The 17,580-nt window shown below is 45.8% G+C and overlaps 1 long non-coding RNA gene across 1 annotated transcript in view; it reads right to left on the bottom strand.

The window, feature by feature from the left end:
* Positions 1-10,305: 10,305 nt before the first annotated feature.
* The window catches only part of LOC113458226, an 8,922-nt gene continuing 1,647 nt past the window's right edge, over positions 10,306-17,580 (bottom strand). Inside the window, exons 2-3 of the long non-coding RNA XR_003378636.1 lie at positions 14,038-14,133; positions 10,306-10,398 (exon numbers count right to left, since the gene is read on the bottom strand). This is a non-coding gene — a long non-coding RNA (uncharacterized LOC113458226). The remainder of the gene's footprint in view (positions 10,399-14,037; positions 14,134-17,580) is intronic.

The raw sequence follows: 17,580 nt of genomic DNA, 5'->3' as shown, positions 1-17,580 counted from the left end.
TTCACACTCAGCGATGAATGAAGGTGAGCAGTTCACACTCAGTGATGAATGAAGGTGAGCTCCTAGCACACGCTACCTTGAGGAGCTCCATCCCTCCCAGCTCCTTTGCCTCCTCTTTTTTCTCATTTGCGTCTTCCTTTCTTTCCTCTCTTCTTTTGGGGATCCTGAGTCGGCCCTGGTGTACACATAATGCATGCCTGTCATTCACCAATCAGGCCACTCACTCAGAAGGTTAACTAGACCCTGAAGGACCATAGTGAAGACGAGAGGTCCCTGGCTTCAAGGTCTGAGTTCTGAGGTAGAGGAAGCCATACTCTGTCTCAAAGGCATCAACAACAACAACAAAAAAAAAATTTAAAAAGAAAGAAAACCAAAGTGAGTGAAGTTAAGGACCATTTTTGTGGGCAATGGTAAGCCAGGTCGGAGCTGCTGGAGCATTCCTGTTACAGCTAAATATCACCTCTCTATATTCTCAGCAAGTAGAGCTAAGAAATTACCTATTTTCTTATCAAGGTTTATGCTGGGGTTAAGTCCACTAAACCTCTCAGGGTTCAGAAGGATCGCTATAGTAGGCGAAACTGGCTAAGGATATCTGAGGGTAAATACATTAGCTCACATAAGTCTTTTTATTATGTCTCGTTTGTTCTTCCTGTACTCTCTCCAGTGCTTTTTTGACGTTTCCCCTTCGCTGTTGCTTGCTGTGCATGCTATGCTCCCCATCCCACACGGTTCCAGTTTATATACCCACACACAGGTAACAAGCATGCATTTCACAGAATCACAGAAACCGGGTGGACCTGGCAAGGAGGCACACTGCCTCTCAGAGCTCCCCAATAGATACCAGGAGGATTAGTTAAGAAGCAATACAAAATTCTAAGAAGTTTTCTTGCACTGATGACATTTTTTTAAGTGTTACTAGTTAAGCTATAAGTTTGTGATTAATAATTGTAAGAAAAAAAAAGCAGGAGTGCTGTTGCACTTTCTGCACACTTCCGATCCCTTTCCCGTAGCTGGGAACACAGCCTTGGTAACCATAATAACTCAGTTGGGAAAGAAGGAAAGAAAGAAGGTGCTTGATTTGCATTAGCGTCTAGCTGGCTGGCTTAAAAGGAATCTCTTGCCGGGCGGTGGTGGCGCACGCCTTTAATCCCAGCACTTGGGAGGCAGAGGCAGGCGGATCTCTGTGAGTTCGAGACCAGCCTGGTCTACAAGAGCTAGTTCCAGGACAGGCTCCAAAACCACAGAGAAACTCTGTCTCGAAAAAACAAAAACAAAAACAAAAAAACAACAACAACAAAAAAAAGGAATCTCTTTGGAGACTTTGCTTCCAGCTCTAGCAGGGTGTCTGCCAGCACCCAGCTGAGAAGAAATTTCTTTTTCTGGGGCTGGTTTAGTGACTCAAGCCTTTGTCCTGTATCTCAAGGGGTAAAGGCATAAACAGTTAATTTCCTGGACTATGCTCTATGTTAAGTGAAACCAAGGTTAAAGGTAAATTCAGAATATTTAATAGCTTGTTATGTTAGAGCAAAAGGCCAGTAGATTACACCTTCCTGAGTCTGCTGCTAGAAAATTCTGGGCCAGCCAGACATACTGTCTCTCTGCTCAGTGCTTCCTGCTTAGGACTCCTTTCTTGTCAATGAATCCTGTCAATAAAGATAATTGCAGAAGACTAGCTTTATGTAGATTTGACTATGAGAACAAAGGTTTGGGTAAGTGAATGCTTTCATACCAGGGCTCCACAGTGTGTGAAAAGGTATGCAGTTGACTTACAGGAAACGTCAAGTTTACAGAATGATTTATACACTGCTAGGGTATTCGGGAATGAATCCCACTACGGAAGGGAGAAATGCCATGATTTCACAAGATTTCTACAGAACTGGCAGTGTTCCTGAAGCTCTGCAAGTCGGGTTCTCCACATGGGTTTGTCTCCTAGATCGTCAGCTGTACATTTACTGTACGGTACTTGTGGGCTCGCACCATTTCTATCCTGTTCCCCACTCTCCAACCCACAGCTTTGTCTTTCTTTCTCTTCTCTGCGTGCTGTGTGTGCATGATGCATGTATGTAGTACCTGTGAGTGTTACATATTCATGCAGAAAGCGGAACAGGACGTTGGCAGTCTCTCTCTGCCATTCTCCAGATTGTGGCCTTGATATGGTCTCTTACTGAACCAAAAGGTCACTGTGTCGGGGAGACTGGCTGGCCAGGGAGTCCTTGAGATCTGCCTGTCTCCATTCCCCCAGGGTTACCAGTATGCATAGCCTTGCTTGGTTTCCCACATGGGTGCTGGGGATTCAAGTTCAAGTCCTCATGTGTGCAGAGTTAAGCACCCTTACCCACTGTTGGCCTCCCTCTCCACCTTGAGGCCGCCACAGCATCACTAACCATCCCAGACCAAGTAGGACCCAAGTTCACCCTTCCTTTGTAGGTCTTCCCAAGCATGTTACCCTAATTTGCTTTGTTTCATGGCTTGGCAAATAGGCAGTCTTGGGGAAATACGCCCATCTGCTTGTCTTACACTGCTATCAGGACAGCTGCCTGTGGCTTGGGGACCATAACTCTGTATTCACTCATCTCCTTTAAGGTTTTGATTTGGAATTATGTCCAGTCTTTGATATAACTCATAAATAAGTTACACAGAATTTCTCCTTACTTATTCTCACCCTCCCATACTCACCTCCACTCTTTGTGTACACTATGCCTCTTCTCCATCCCCACCTGTTTGGTTGGAAGCGTCACCTAGGCCCTGACATTCATTTTGGAATGTTTGAGTGGAAAGTTCCATTTCAAGCCCCCTCCCCTGGGAGCTGCTTTAGTCTAAACTCCACCTCAGAGAAAGCCCACCAAACCATGACCCCTCCCCAGAGAGGGTCAAGACCACTCCCACAGGCTATTTAAACTGCCCCCCCCCCAGAAAACAAATACGTGGTCTCTCTGGTTCTCCTTCCCCTCTGTGTTTTCCCAGAGGTTTTCCCGGGAGTGCTGGCATCCCTTAAACCTGGGCTTTTTCTAATTCGGTTTGATTTGGTCTGATGGATTACTGCATCAGTGGAGAGACTTATATCTGGAGGTTGCACCAAGATGGTCTGTTTTTCCCACTGGCCCAGGGCTACATGTTGGAAAACGCTCTTCTGGCCCATGCTCGCCACCAGGCTAAGATTTGGCTTTGTCTGGGTGAGTTCTCCTTTTTCAAGTACATGCCCCTAGGGCCCTGGGCCCATTCATTGGTCAGGCAGTCTGTTGAAGCCCTGTCCCTGCCAGATTCCCAACCTGCTGGCAGTCCTCGCCACCATCATGGGGTTCAGGTGGACAGAGATGTCCTTCCACAAGATTCTCACACCCCTCTACACACTGTGGTAGGCTTTGAGACCTGAGATTTGGCATAGACTTGTAAAAATGGGCACTTGCAATCAAGGCCTGATCTCCAAATGCCTTTGGGTTGCCTTTTATAAAAATCCTTTTAAATTGGGACTATCTAATACCTTAACATAAAACAAACAAGGCCCCATATGCCCATGGTTTCTGGATGCTGTGCTCCCACTCCTCACTCCCCTTCCATGCTCCCCCTCCTCACTCTAGCTGTTTATTGTTTGTCTCCATTGCTGGCATTAATCTGGTCATACTGGGACGCTCTACAATAAACCCACTTTGGACCTACCAAGGAGACATTCCACCTCCAAAATTCTTTAACTTACTAAAATATTCCTTTTAATCTTCTTACATTTATTAGCATTGGTAAACTATAACTAAATGGGTAAAATACATGTCTAAATTTAACATATATGTCAACTTTATTTTTTTGTTTGTTTGTTTTTGTTTTTTCGAGACAGGGTTTCTCTGTGGTTTTGGAGCCTGTCCTGGAACTAGTTCTTGTAGACCAGGCTGGTTTCGAACTCACAGAGATCTGCCTGCCTCTGCCTCCCGAGTGCTGGGATAAAAGGCCTGCGCCACCACCGCCCAGCATATGTCAACTTTAAATATAACTAACAGGTAATGGTACCCAATTCTCAAGTGCCTCTACAGATCTGAGAGTATGGCATTTAACCAAAGAGCTTCTAACACAGAGACATGCCAGCTCCTGCAGCATCCTATAGCTCCTCCAAGAAGATACATGGCTATAAAAGACCTTCCACTTGGAGGCTTGTCTTTGGGTATGGTAAAGTCATTCACATAGCAGTGGCCTTCCACCTCATCAGCTTCCTGGACACTACACTGGGGGGTCAATCGTCTCATCCTACCAAGACAGGTAGACTAAATCCTTCCCCCCACAGGAAAATCTTTGGGTTTCTTGGACTCAGCAGCTAATGGCAAGCACTGCTTGAAAGGCTGGTGTTCTCCAAAGACTATAGAGAGACTTGGGATGGCCTGTGTAGCTAAAAACGCTGTCTCATTTCTGCTCATTTATCCCTCTTAGATCGAATGGCATTTGATGACTTAAGGTATTGGTAAATCATTACTTCATTTGTTAACTTTCCTGCTAAAAATACAGACAGGTGTGCCTCTTTCACAGGCTTCAAAGTCCAGAATTAACAGGTTTCAAATGTATTTTAAAAGATCCAGAGTTCCCAATTCCCTTTAACTATCTTCTAAAATATTCCTGTTACAGTTGTCTTACTGCAGGTTCCTGAAAAGTTCTATTGCTTTATCAAGAAATCTGGTCTGGGCCAGGCAATGGTGGCGCACGCCTGTAATCCCAGCACTCGGGAGGCAGAGGCAGGCGGATCTCTGTGAGTTCGAGACCAGCCTGGTCTACAGAGCTAGTTCCAGGACAGGCTCCAAAGCCACAGAGAAACCCTGTCTCGAAAAACCAAAAAAAAAAAAAAAAGAAATCTGGTCTTAAGTCTCCAGAGTCTATTCTAACCTCACCCATTTTATATTTTACTGGTCACTCCTGCTGTCTGGGCCAAGACCAACTTATAAAGGGCCTTCCAAACAATGCCAACACCGGCACTAGCTCCTGGAACTTCATCGTTGGTACCAACTCTCCTGGCTCAAAAGGATACCAACCAAATAAAATCTGGTTTTAAAGGGCATATCTGCTCTCATGTCTCACTTATTCACCCGTGCCTCACCTGTAGAACCAGGGCATTTTTCTGTCCCATTCTTTCCGACAATTAATGATCTAGCCCCATTCATAGGACCAATAATAACAATATTTTTTTTCTCCTACCAACCTTCTTTCTCATCTCCCTCAAGGAACAGATGCCTGAGGTCTCCAGGATGACAGTAAACCAGATGTCTCTCCAGCCACACCTCTCGCTGAGTGTGAGCCCACCAACTCCCAACTCTCCTCTCCCATGTCACCCCATGCCTGCAGGAAGTAGCCAGACTTGAGCCTGCACCCCCTTTATCCAAGGAGTCTGGAATGTTTGGTTGGAAGCATTACCTCAGTCCCTAACATCCTTTTCCAAAAAAGTCTGGAATGTTTGGTTGGAAGTGTCATCCCAGCCCCTGACATTCATTTTGGAATGTTTGAGTGGAAAGTTCCATTTCAAGCCCCCTCTCCCTGGGAGTTGCTTCAGTCCGAACTCCACCTCAAAGCCCACCAAATGGTGACCCCTCCCTGGAGAGGGTCAAGACCACTCCCACAGGCTATTTAAACTGCCCCCAGAGAATGAACACGTGATCTCTCTGGTTCTCCTCCCCCCCCCCAGAGGTCCTCCTGGGAGTGCTAGCATCCATTAAACCCGGACTTCTAATTCGATTTGATTTGGTCTGATTTGAATTATTGTGTTGGCGGAAAGGCTTATCAGGCTGAAAAAACTTTACACCAGCTGATGGCTGATGAGAAGCCAAGGACAATGGTACTGGGTTTTGATCCTACTGCATGTACTGGCTTTGTGGGAGCCTAGCCTGTTTGGATGCTCACCTTCCTAGACCTGGATGGAGGGGGGGAGGATCTTGGACTTCCCACAGGGCAGGGAACCCTGACTGCTCTTCGGACTGGAGAGGGAGGAGGAGAGGAGTGGGGGGAGGGGGAGGGAAATTGGAGGCGGGGAGGAGGCAGAAAGAAAAACTTTACACCACCCTCATTAGAGAACTTTGTTGATTAAATCTTTGAGAAAAACTAAGTCACAGTAGACCTTCCCCAGCCTCTTTCACTGTGATCACAAACTGAATTGTTAGAGTATAATAATAAAACTCTTACAATAGGTATATAAATACAAATAAATATCTATGACTCTGAATTAAGACATGGTTTTAAAATAACCACAAAAATCACAAAAGGAAAGAAAAAGAACTTCATTCAAAAATTTTTGTTGGGGACTGAAGACAAGGCTTAGTAACTGTATAAACAAGAGAACTTGAGCTCCAATCTCCAGTACCCATTAGAAAACCAGGTGTGGCTGCACATCTGTAACCCCAGTGCTGGGGTGCACAGGAGAACTGTTCGGGGCTTGCTGATAGCTCCATCTTCAGTGAGAGACCCCACCTCAAGTAAACAAGGTAGTCAGGGAGTGCAGTGGGAACATGGGGCCACTGATCTCTGTCTTACCTAGTTAGGTCACTACCATCCATGACACAAACCTGGTAAGTGGTATGTGCTTGCTTAATGGATAAATTCTTGTCCCTATTTTGCTGAACTTTGTAATATTTAATAATTTAATAAATATATAATGAATCACTTAACGAATAAGTATTACTCATTGCCCTAATGATATATCCTTGATTTACTAATGGCTGATTGTGCTGGCTGGTTTTATGTCAACTTGACACAAGATAGAATTATTTGAAAGGAGGGAACCTCAATTGAGAAAATGCCTCTGTAAGATCTGGCTATAGGGCATTTTTCTCAATTAGTGATCAATGGGAAAGGACCCAGCCCATTGTGGGTGATGCCATCCCTGGGCTGGTGGTCCTGGATTCTATAAGAAAGCAGGCTGAGCAAGACATGGGGAGCAAAACAGTAAGCAGCACCCCTCCATGGCCTCTGCATCAGCTCCTGCCTCCAGGTTCCTGTCCTGCTTGAGTTCTCGTCCTTACTTCCTTCAAGGATGTGGAAGTTAAGCCAAATAAACCCTTTCCTCCCCAACTTGCTTTTGGTCATGGCGTTTCATCACAGCAACAGAAACCCTGAGACATTGACAAACATTGCTGAAAGAATGATTCTGGAAACACACTTCGATTAATAACCACAGAGGTCAAGAATGTCAGATTCTCCAAATACTTAACCCTGTGGGTCACAACACTGTGTGGCTAGCATTTCTAGAGAGCAGCTGGACATCATGAAGGTGGCTGAAATAGAGTGAAGCCCAGGCAGTTTCCAGTTCCCTCCCTGCAGTCAGCTCTGATGGCCACAGCTCCTCCTAGTCCTGTTTCTGAATTGTACCTGTGCCCTGGTGTGTTGGCACAGTATCCCACATAGGGCAGGCTCTCCAGAAAGTCACAAAACTGTGGGTTGCTCCACCTGGCCTGATAGGAGACATCCACTTGGCCAAGGTCCAATGGGAGGGAATCTATGGACAGAGGCCAAGAACCATGGGTGGGGAGGAAGTGGCAGGTCCTGTCATCCTTGTCCTTCTATTCCACTGATGGGGAGGCCACACCTCCTTACTCCAGCACCTTGGGAGAACAACTTAGGCAGCTCCTTAAGGTGCTGAATATGGCACTTCTTGCAAATGTCTATGTTCCTATGTGGCATCCGTGTGTGGACCCATTTGTGTGGAGAGCAGAGGTCAATGTCAGGTGCCCTCCTTGATTACCCTTGAGGTAGTCTCTTGAAATCTGGAGCTGGCCAAGGCAGCTAGACTGACTGACTGGCTCCGAGGCCCCAGAACCCTCCTGTCTCTCTGCCTTCCCAGTGCTGGGATTACAGCCATGGGCTGCAGAGCAAGCACTTTCTGGGCAGAGATGTCTCCCTAGCTCTCTCACTATTTCCTTAGACCCTTTCAGAATGGCTGGAATCACCCGCAATCATCTTCTCTCTGTTAATTCATTTAGCAGAGTGGCACCCTGGTGCATGAATGGGTGCAGTGCCATGGACCACAACATCTCTGCCTTTAGCACACTATCATTCTTCAGGAGGAGCCTGCTGCAAGAAGGGAACTGTGATAATAGGGAATTTTGGATGGAGATGTTAGAAACAAACCCACATAGGAGGCTGAGGTAGGAGAATTGTGTAGAGTTCAAGACCAGCCAGAGGTACAAAGGAAAATCTTGTTTTAAAAACAAACAAAAATCCCACAAAACAAAACAAAACAAAGAAAACGAATACCTTGAGGTTTTTTTTTTTTTTTTTTGTGAGATATAGATAGCTAGAGATATAGCTCGGAGGCAGAATGCTCTTACCTAGCATGAAGTTCTAGGTTTGATTACAAGTTCAAGGGGATGGATGGAGGGAAGGAGGAAGGGCCACAGAACAGCAACAGCTGTCTTCTCTGCTGGGTGTGGGTAGGTGGCTGTCGGGAGTACACCAACAGACAAAACAGACTTCTGTGACCTCAATGAGACAGAGCAAGTTCTCCTGAGGAGTAAAAGGTGTTTGCGATCAGGTTGGGCCTGACCTGTGTCTTTATCTGCAAAGGTATGGAGGGCGTTTGGGGATGTTTTGTTCACTAGGCCTGTCTGGTTGCCTGTTTTCCAGTTATCCCTGTCTTTCCCCCACTCTGCTTCCTCACACTCCTTCTTCCTAGGGTGCAGTACCGAGACCAGGGCTCCATGGACCAACCTCCAAAGTAGGCCAACTCCACTCTGTCTTTCACCTGCCTCTGCTTCCTGGTGAGGCCCTTGCCTGAGGCCCAGTAGGGAACTGTAGAGACAGCACATTCTGGTCCCTTCTCACCTCTTAACCAGACTACCAATGATTTCATCCATGCCTGAACAGAAGTCCCCCCCCCCCCCCCCCCCCCCGTTCCCGCTAGGAAGGGATGAAAGCCACAACGTGTGTCTAAGAAGACAGGTGCCCAGGGAACTTACACAGAATAGTCACATGGCTGCCTGGTTCACTGAGGGCTGAAGTTAATAAACAATACATGTTTTCTGAATGAAAGACTGGTTAATGAATGAAATGTTTTCATCCAGTCACTCGCCCTCGCCCTGCTCAGTATAGACTCAACTATCTGACACTGATCGGTTGTTTTTCTCTGACCTAAGAAGGGGGGGCGGAGTGCTCCCACGGACAACACCTGGCCCCCTGCATCTAAGCTGCCTTCTCCAAGGACCTTTTCCTCCTGTCCGTTCAGCTGCCCACTCCTGCAGTCACACCCTGTGCCTCGTCATCAGCTGAAACTGCCCCACCTCTGAAATCTTGAATTCCAGTATCCCACTCTCTCGTCACAACCTGCTGCTCCTCCCCCCACCTCTGGCTTGCCTGCCTCTGCGCCTCCCCTTACTCTGCACACACACCTCTGCATTCTGTCACCTCCTGCTTGTCCCTTACAGCCAGGCCTGGGCCCTAGCTCACTCGACCACCCTGAGTACATGGATTCCAGGCACCCTTCAGCCACTGTTTCTTCAGCACAGATCCCATGCAGCCACTCTTCTGCCAGTAACCCCACCTTGGTCCAGCAAGGGCCTCTTATTTAGTGCTCTCCTCCTGCATCACAGCCAAGCCAGAAAAAGCCACACTGCTGGGCCAACTGGCTCCACTCTTGGCACAGGACCTTTCCCTAGCTGTCCCTTTCCTTCGGCTACTTGGCTATTCATGCATTCAGCAAATACACAGTGCACACTTGCTTTGGGTCAGCACTGAGACTGTGGGAACAGTTATTGGCAACACAGGCCCTGGTCTTGGGACTGACTTCTTGAAGGGAGAGTCGGTGAACAGATGCATGATCAACATCAAAGAGCAAAATTAAGGGATGCAGTTCATTGGTTATCAGACACATAAGAAAAATTTATTTATTTATTTATTTTTGGTTTTTCGAGACAGGGTTTCCCTGTAGCTTTTGGTGCCTGTCCCGGAACTAGCTCTTGTAGACCGGGCTGGCCTCGAACTCCCAGAGATCCACCTGCCTCTGCCTCCCGAGTGCTGGGATTAAAGGCGTGCGCCACCACCGCCCGGCTCATAAGAAAAATTTAAAAGGAAAAAAGAAGGCTCACAATTTTAGAGAGGTTTAGTTTATTTAGTGCAGAAGGCAGGGTGGCATGCCTGAGTGGTAGTGGTAGTCTGGGGTGAGGAGGTCTTAATTTTTTTTTTTTTACAATTATTTTTATTTAGAGTCTGGGGTTTTGCCTGCATTGATGTCTGTGAAGCACGTGCATGCGCAGTGCCTGAGAAGACCAGAAGAGGGTGAAGGGTCCCCTGGAACTGGAGTTACAGATGGTTGTGGGCCATCATGTGGATGCTGGAAACCAAAAGTTGGGTCCTTTGCAAGATCAACAAGTGCTCTTAACCACGGAGCCATCTCTCCAGCCTCCAAGGTTTCTTGAGTTGTTGAGGACCAGGAACTTCAAAGAGCTGATGAGAACCAGGAGAAGGTCCCACTCAGAGGCAAGTGCAACTCTTGAACCCCAGGCTGTAGTGGCCTACACCCGCCAGTCAGTCCATACCCCTTAAAGGCTTCAACCAATGTTACAAACCAAGAGCCTGTCAGGGGAGAACATTTCTGATTTGAATATAACTATTTCTGGAACTCCTGATTTTCTAGCCTCTCATCTGCTAAGTACTGGGATTAAAGGCATGAATCATCATGCCAGGCTGAGACCCTGGGTTTGATCTTATCATGGCAACAACAGACCTCCTGCCATTGTGTGTTGTTTTGTTAATTGGCTTGGTTTTTTTTTTATGTGTGTGAGTGTTCTGCCTACATGCATACATGCAAACTGCATGCCTGGTGCCCAAGGAGGCCAAAAGAAGATTCTGGAAACCCTGGAACTGGATTTAAGAACAATTGGAAGCCTCTATGTGGGTGCTGAGAACCTAATCTGGGTCCTCTGCAAGAGCAGCAAGTGCTCTTAACCACTAAACCCTTCTCTCTGGCCCTGTTTTGTTTGAGAGAGGGTCTCAGGTAAGCTGGGCTGGTCTTTAAAATGTTTTATGACAGATGATTTTGAATTCTTAATCTTCTTGACAGTTTCCTAAATGCTGATAATACAGACATGAATTATTATATCAGGCCAAAGCCCTGAACTTGAACCCTAGCAATGCAATAAGCAAACAACAGAACAGTGACTTCCTGTATTTAAAAATATTTAATTTAATGTAATGATTACTGAGTGTAAGTATATGTGATGTGTGCATGTACTGTGTGCATGTAAGGTGGGGCATGCATGCCACTGTATGTGCAAGTTAGAGACACATTTTGGACTCAGTTCTCTTTCTGCTTTTATGTCAGTTCTAGGGATTGAACTCAGGTTGTCAGTCTTGACAGCAAGTACCTTTACTCACTGAGCCCTCTCACTGACCCATTTTTTTTTATTTTAGCCAATCAGATATTTACGTACAAGTTATTGTGGGTTTACTTCTTACTTTTCCAATGATTACTCATGTAGAAGACATTTGCCTGTTTTTATTGGCCATAAATATATTGATGTTACTTTATTAGGTTATTTTATCTTTATTGAGTACCAGGAGTTCTGTTTATTTTGATTTTATAAGTTCTATTTTTTTCTTTACAATCCTGGAGACTGAGCCCAAGATCTTATATACTAGACAAGTATTCTGCCACCAATAACATCTATTTAATTTTTTTCAATATTGAGGCAGTATCTCCCAAGGTTACCTACAATGGCCTTGAGATATATATCAGATTGGCCTCAAAGTTGCAATTCTCCTGTTCCAGTCTCCTAAGTAGTTAGGGTTACAGGTCTGTGTCATCAAAGCCGGCTTTTCTTTTTTTTTTCTCATTTAAATTTTATTTATTTATTTACAGTCCCCAACAGGGTTTCTCTCTGTATACTTGACTATCCTGGAACTCACTTGGTAGACTAGGCTGGCCTTGAACTCAGAGATCTGTCTGCCTCTGCCTCCTAAGTGCTGAGATCAAATCATCATCATGTCCAGTTTATTTTTATTTATTTGTTTGTTTATTTATTAAAGATTTCTGTCTCTTCCCTACCACCGCCTCCCATTTCCCTCCCCCTTCCCCGATCAAGTCCCCCTCCCTTGTCAGCCCAAAGAGCAATCAGGGTTCCCTGCCCGGTGGGAAGTCCAAGGACCACCCACCTCCATCTAGGTCTAGTAAGGTGAGCATCTAAACTGCCTAGGCTCCCACAAAGCCAGTACGTGCAGTAGGATCAAAAACCCATTGCCATTGTTCTTGAGTTCTCAGTAGTCCTCATTGTCCGCTATGTTCAGCAAGTCCGGTTTTATCCCATGCTTTTTCAGACCCAGGCCAGCTGGCCTTGGTGAGTTCCCGATAGAACATCCCCATTGTCTCAGTGTGTGGGTTCACCCCTCATGGCCCTGAGTTCCTTGCTCGTGCTCTCTCTCCTTCTGCTCCTGATTTGGACCTTGAGATTTCTGTCCAGTGCTCCAATGTGGGTCTCTGTCTCTGTCTCCTTTCATTGCCTGATGAAGGTTAATATTCAGGAGGATGCCTATATGTTTTTCTTTGGGTTCTCCTTATTTAGCTTCTCTAGGATCACTAATTATAGGCTCAATGTCCTTTGTTTATGGCTAGAAACCAAATATGAGTGAGTATATCCCATGTTCCTCTTTTTGGGTCTGGCTTAACTCACTCAGGATAGTGTTTTCTATTTCCATCCATTTGCATGCAAAATTCAAGAAGTCCTTGTTTTTTACTGCTGAGTAGTACTCTAATATGTATATATTCCATACTTTCTTCATCCATTCTTCCATTGAAGGGCATCTAGGTTGTTTCCAGGTTCTGGCTATTACAAACAATGCTGCTATGAACATAGTAGAGCATATACTTTTGTTATATGATAAGGCCTCTCTTGGGTATATTCCCAAGAGTGGTATTACTGGATCTTGGGGTAGGTTGATCCCGAATTTCCTGAGAAATTGTCACACTGCTTTCCAAAGTGGTTGCACAAGTTTGCATTCCCACCAGCAATGGATGAGTGTACCCCTTTCTCCACAACCTCTCCAGCAAAGGCTATCATTGGTGTTTTTGATTTTAGCCATTTTGACAGGTGTAAGATGGTATCTTAAAGTTGTCTTGATTTGCATTTCCCTGATCACCAAGGAAGTTGAACATGACCTTAAGTGTCTTACCATGTCCAGTTTAATTTTATTTTTAATTTTTGTACACATGTGTGTCTGTGTGTGGGAAATGTGTGCCTGAGATCAGTTGCCCTTGGAGGCCAGAAGAGGATGTCAGATCCCCTGGAGCTGGGGTTTCAATTGTGAACTGTCATCTGTAGTTGCTGGGAACAGAAAAACAGTAAGAGCAACCACTCCTTACCACTGAATCTCTCCAGCCTTCTTCCCTGGTGACCTACATTGGCCATGGACTCGGTATTTTCCTGCCTTAGCCTTCCCAGGGCTAGGATCACAGGAGTATACCACAATGCCCAGCTAGGGCCTCTTCACAAGGCCTAAATACTAGTCCTTTGTTAGACATGCATTTTGTAAATATTTTCTTCCAGTCGTGATACATCTTTTTTTTCTCTTTTTATTTATTATATGTATGGATCTCTGTGGATGTATGTGCATGTGCTTGTACAGGTGGACAGGCCTTTGAGCACACAGTGATCAGAAGACATTGGCGTCCCTGGAGTCTGATCACAGGTGTTTGCCAGATGCCTGGTTTGGTGTGCGGGTACAGGGCTTCATGAGTGTGCCGCCAGTGCTCTTAACTGCAGTGTCGTCTCTCCAGCCCCCAGTCTTGAGACACCTTTATTCATTTTCTTAAACATGCCTTTTAATGATCACTGCTATCATTGCTCTCTACAGCAGCAGTGATGGGAGAAATGGTAACCCACATGTAGACCCCCGTTACCATCTCTGCCTGACCAGATCATCCAGGAAATGAACTGTGTTACATGTCTTTTGTCATGACCTGTTCACTAGGATTAGGCTTGTTAAGTTAAACATTCACAGCACTATGGTCCATTCACTCAGATCTGACCACCAGTGTTAAATAGTGACAGCGCACCAGGGTTATTCACATTACACAGATAAACTGCCAACCTGTTTACACCTGTTGAATGTTGACTCTGGGAGCAACGAGGCCCTTCCTTGTCTTCACCAAAACTCCCTGTTCTGGGTCAGGCTGGTCGCCTGACTCTGTAAGAGGGAAGAAAAAAAACCCATAAACACCTAAGAGAATTAAAAATATTGCATCAGGTTGGAGGGCTAGGTGATTAAGGGCAAAAATTGCTCTTGCAGAGGCCCTGGGATTGATTCCTACCACCCATGTCAGGCAGCTTACAACTGCATGTAGCTCCAGTCCTGCAAAACTCAACACCTCGAGCCTTCATGGGTATTCACATGCACATAGCTGCACAGTCACAACCACAGCAAAAAAGAAATATTTTAAAAAATATTTAAAAATAAAATACTTTTAAAGAATTTGTATGGCTGGGAACAGCTAGAAGGTAAAGTATTTCCAACAGATGTTCCTGCTGTTTATCTCATCTGCAGTGGGAAAAAGGCCCAGAACACACCCACAGTGAGTTCAGTGGGAAACTCTAGCTGAGTGTCTCAGCCTCCCTTGATTTCTGCTGGGTGTTTGCAAATGCACACGTGGGGGCTCCCCTGATAATGTGAGCTTGTTCTCCCAATTGGACTGCTCCAGTCTTCTCTGCCAGATGTTCTCAGCGCCCAAGTTGATGATGTTTTCTTGTTTATCTGCTGCTTCTGTCTGTTACTTGCTATTTGTTCTTTTACTTTTGCTTGCTTTATATGTGATAAACTCATTCATTCAAAGCCAAAGTATGGCTAATTACAGGCCATTTTCTGGACTGTGCAGAACAGTCCTGATCCTCTGTAGTCAGGCTCTGCAAGTTTTGAGAGTATGAACTCAATTCCATCATAAAGATGGGGGTTGGGAAAAGCACCATGTACAGCAATGCAGTAGTCAGACTATAGTCCACAAATGTAACTAATTAGCTTGTACTTGTTTTCAGTGAATATCCAACCACCTTTAGTCAATGGATTGTTTTTAAAAAACATGACAAGCCAGGTGGTGGTGCCGCATGCCTTTAATCCCAGCACTTGAGAGACAGGCAGATCTCTGTGAGCTCAAGGCTAGCCTGGTCCACAGAGCTAGTTCCAGGACAGGCTCCAAAGCTACAGAGAAACCCTGTCTCAAAAAACCAACCAAACAACAAAAAAAAAAAAACTTTTCAGAAAAAGGAGCGGGGAGACAGATTCGTGGGGGATCAGAGACCGATTTGCTTGAGTCAGGTTGCTCCTTTCACCTGGGGATCAAACTTTGGTTGTTAAGTTTAGCAGCGAGCACCTTTACCCTCTGAGCTATTTCCCTGGCTCTTAGTCAGAGGATTCTACAACTGAAAAGCTCAAGACTGGGTGGTGGCACATGCTTTTATTCCCAGTATTCATGAGGCAGAAAGTGGTGGACATCTGTAAGTTCAAGGCCAGCCTGGTCTGAAAGACAGACACTCTGGAACCAGTGATTCATCATTTGCTACACATTAATTTTCACAACAGGACCTGCAGCAGACACTGTTACAAGCCTTATTTTTTTCAAAGGAGGAACCAAAGGCAGGGGGTTAACTCTCGTTATTCAGCAGCACATGGTAGAGCCAGTGGTGAAGTGCAAGCGTTCTAGCTCAGAAGTCTGCGCTCTTAGCCTCAGGAGGAGACATGTAACACAGCCTCCTCTCGGAGTTCACTACCTGGGGACTGAGCGCCTTGTTAGACAAGATGCCGCAAGCACTGGCACAGTCATGCTCTAAATGCAGCTACTGCCTCAGCAGAAGGCCAAGGAGTGAAGTAGAGCAGACATGGTGAGTGTGCAGAGACTTTGCCCACACTCAAGCAAAGCTGTGTTCTCCTGTGTATAGCTGCTGATTCTTGGATGTGCTGTTCTTGTTGGAGAGACAGTGGATGTGTCTGAAGTAGGGAATCATCTTCATGGAGGTGTGTGGTATTAACAAAGGCTTGTCGTGTATACAACATTGAAGGACTCTGGGTTAGGATGACTTTTTTCTCTTCTTTTTATGTGCCTGTGTCGGGGATCACACCCATAGCTTTGAGCTTGCAGGCAAGCACTTGTTGAAATAGGAGCAGCGGGGCTGCGTTTGATCTAACCCATTTCTATTATTCTGTGTAGTCCACAAGCTGGCTTACCAAGAATGATCTTAACCTGCATCTGCCTGGAGTGTGGGAACCATGGCGACTCACTGACTCAGCTTCTTTCTCCCAGCCTCCTGTTCTGTTTTCTCCGCCTACCTAAGGGTTGGCCTATGAAACGGGCCTAGGCAGTTTCTTTATTAATAAGAAATCATTCCCACATCAAGCACTCTACCACTGAACTAAATTCCCAGCAAGGAATGCTATGTCCTGTTTGTCTCTTCCCTCAAGTTCTTGTGCTGAAATTATACCTCTCAAGATGATGGCATTAGGGGTAGGGGTTCTGAAGTGTTTCTAGCAGGCTTTCTGCAGTGCGACAAAACTCCTAGGAAAGCATCTTGAAAAGCGCACAGGTTTACACTGGTTCATCTCTCCAGTGGTGTCAGTCCACAGCTGGCAGCTCCATGGGCTTCAGGACGGTGGTGAGGCTAACCACCACGATAGCAGGAATATGTAGAGGGAGGATGTGTGCCTCAAGGTGTCAGGAAGAGACAGAAAAACAGAGAAAAAGAAAGTAGAGAAAGATGAAGAGGAGGAAGCGAGAGCCCCCAAAAGTATGCCCCCAGTGACCAACTTCTCCCAAGCAGGCCCTATCTTAAAATTGAAAAAATAATCTTATAAAAATCTTTGAATTTATTTTGTGTGGGTGAACATCGTGTCTGGAGGCCAGAGAACAACTTGCAGGAATCATCTCTCTCCTTCACCACATGGGTCCTGGGGGTCAATCTTAGGTTCACCTGGCTTGGTGCAAGGGCCCCAACTCTTGTTTTTTTTTTTTTTTTTTGGTTTTTCGAGACAGGGTTTCTCTGTGGCTTTGGAGCCTGTCCTAGAACTAGCTCTTGTAGACCAGGCTGGCCTCGAACTCACAGAGATCCGCCTGCCTCTGCCTCCCAAGTGCTGGGATTAAAGGCGTGTGCCACCACCGCCCGGCTAAGGGCCCCAACTCTTAAGAGCCTATCCAGCCATCTATTGATCGAGGTGGAACAGTGATGATTCAGTCACCTCTCAATTCGCCATCAGCTGGGAATCAGAGAATTCAAAACATGAACATTTTAGGGAGTGTGATAGTTCATATTCAAACATAGTGGGGGCTGACAAGAGTTGAAGGTGTTCTTATAAAGTAGCTTTGGGGAAGCTCCCTGTCCTGTCTACCATGTGCCTTACTCAGGAGGTGAAGGAAGTCAGCTCTCTCCAGAGCCTGAGGGTATCTTGGTCTTGGACTTACTTCCCTTCTAAATCGTGAGAAATTTCTGTTGTTTATAAGCTACCCAGCCTGAGGGGTTTTGTTACAGCAGCCGGAGTGACCAACTGTTTCATTTGGTCACCAAGTATTTACTGAAAGGGTCCTGTAACCAACACTGGCTCAAGCAAGGGCCACAGAGAGCAGATGAGGGAGATGGCCAGAGAACTACAATT

Source organism: Microtus ochrogaster, unplaced genomic scaffold (genome assembly GCF_000317375.1).
Source record: "Microtus ochrogaster isolate Prairie Vole_2 unplaced genomic scaffold, MicOch1.0 UNK10, whole genome shotgun sequence".
NCBI classification, from domain to species: Eukaryota; Metazoa; Chordata; class Mammalia; order Rodentia; family Cricetidae; genus Microtus; species Microtus ochrogaster.
The sequence above is the reverse complement of the archived record's forward strand: the minus strand, read 5'-3'. Positions and strand labels throughout refer to the sequence as shown.